The sequence below is a fragment of the Podarcis filfolensis genome, assembly GCF_964270895.1.
Source record: "Podarcis filfolensis genome assembly, chromosome: 9".
Taxonomy (NCBI): domain Eukaryota; kingdom Metazoa; phylum Chordata; class Lepidosauria; order Squamata; family Lacertidae; genus Podarcis; species Podarcis filfolensis.
In genome coordinates this window covers 49,287,152-49,289,317 of record NC_139610.1, presented here as the reverse complement: position 1 = coordinate 49,289,317, position 2,166 = coordinate 49,287,152, and positions in this window count along the sequence as shown.

The window sequence follows — 2,166 nt, the reverse complement described above, 5'->3', positions numbered from 1 at the left end:
GCTTTCCATCCGAGTCCCCGACGGATGCTCCCTCCCGCCCCGTCTCAAATAATCGCCAATAGACTGAGGGCGAATTTTGAGGTGTTTCAACAGACGGTGGTGGATGACAAACAATATGGGCGTTTCAAATAAAGTACAGTGAATGTTTAGTATGCAGAAAATTTTCGACGGTCTGCATGCATTGCCGCTGCCTAGGCTGCAAACTTGAAACGAAGGGTGGGGTCGCTATGAAATTGAGAATATTTATTTATCGTTATGAATCTCATTTTACGCGTGTGGCAAGGTGATTTATAACAATTATAAAACAGCTAAAAGTGTATTTCAAGTTTTGCATTTGGGAAATGGCCTTTTAAAACTTTATAAAAAGGTAAAGGTAAAGGACCCCTGACAGTAAAGTCCAGTCGCAAACGACTCTGGGGGTGCAGCACTCATCTTGCTTTAGTGGCGGAGGGACCCGATGTTTGTCCACAGACAGTTTTTCTTTGACATGCTTTCGAACTGCTAGGTTGGTGGAGCTCATCCCGTCGTGGGGATTCGAACCACCAACCTTCCTGGAGCACAGGACAAAAAGTGTTATTGAAGTAAATTGACAATGCTTTCCAATATAAGCAATTCTGATTGAATTCAAGGATACCTACTGCCAGGTAAGTGTGAATAGGAAAAGTGCAACATGTGGCTTGGTCCTGTGGCCTTCATTTGGGTATGCACTCTATAGGACTTCATCCTTACTTCCAAGGAAACTTATCTGTGCTATGCATTGAAAGCAGAAATATACCACTTTAAACAGCCCTCAGATATTTTGCCAACACTGTATCTATCAAAACCAACAAGCAACAGTTACAGCATAAGCTGTGTTCAGGCCTTTATTATTATTATTTATTAAATTTGTATGCCGCCCTTCATCCAAAGATCCCAGGGAGAATCACAACAGAAAAATACAAAATGAGAATACAAAATACTGTACATAGCAACAACAAAAAACAGTGACCTCCTTCCCACAAACACATTTTAAAAGCCACAGAAAACAGCTTTGATCTTGTACTCTGACAGCTGGATATGAAAGGGAGCAATGGACACTCATATGTCGGTTCAATTATTGTATGCTGCTTCATGCATTTCCATGGAAATGTGAAAACAAATATGAATAAAACTGGTACAGTTTCAGAAGAATAAGTAAGATGTGAACTGAAATCACACGGATCAGATTGTAGGACTAGGGATCTGTGTGTTAAAACTTTCAAAATGGCTGTTTCCAGTAACATTCCAGAGAGATCGGTCTGGCTGTTTGAAAGCCAAAATCATCCTGGATATATGCCCAGGTCAGTGCATTAAAAAGCCCACAGAAAAAATATTATCTATGGGAAGTCTCTGTGTACTTTAGTCCAAGCTAGCCAAGTTAAACACTTTCTACATCCCCATGACTGAAACGTGTGTTGATTATCTGCATGTGGATCTGTACCGTAATTTCAATCTGTTTTAGCATTTTAACTTTTGCATGTTTTAAAGTATGGTTGTGAATTGTCCTTGGATTTTCTTGTTTTATCTTTTTGTAAACCGTTTTGAGATTTTTTAAAAACAAGCAGTATATACATTTTATGGCATTAATAAATAAAAATGGGTGCATACGCAAAAGGGGGTACTACCAAAATCTACTGGAGTGTAGCAAAATGAAACTGAGTCAGACTCAAGGGAGTATTTATGAGTCAGAGTCATATGGCGGAATCCCCAGAAAGGAGGAGGAGAGTTAAAGAGACAGCAGATAATGTATGAGAAGTACTTGGCTGCTATAATAAGCCTTTGTATTGGAACCAAAACTAGTTGCCTAAAGGGAAGAACTTTGTTCCTAACTAGAATGTGACTTCTGTACTAAATTGCTATGCATAATATGTGGAGACTTGCAAAACGTGTTCCTGCATTGAATAGCTGATTACCTACTTGGAGAATTCCGTGCACAAAATGAGTTTTACCTTGAAAGCAAATAGCTGTGCTCTGCATTACCTGTACTGGCATTCACTCAAGTAGATGTATTATTTCACCCAAGGACATTTTGCAAGAAAGTGTCACCATCCTAGAAGTTCAAAATATAAATTGGATGTGCATCTTACGGAAACAAACCCATTAGGAAAATTGTACTCAGTATTCAGCACATTTGTACATACAGTGGTA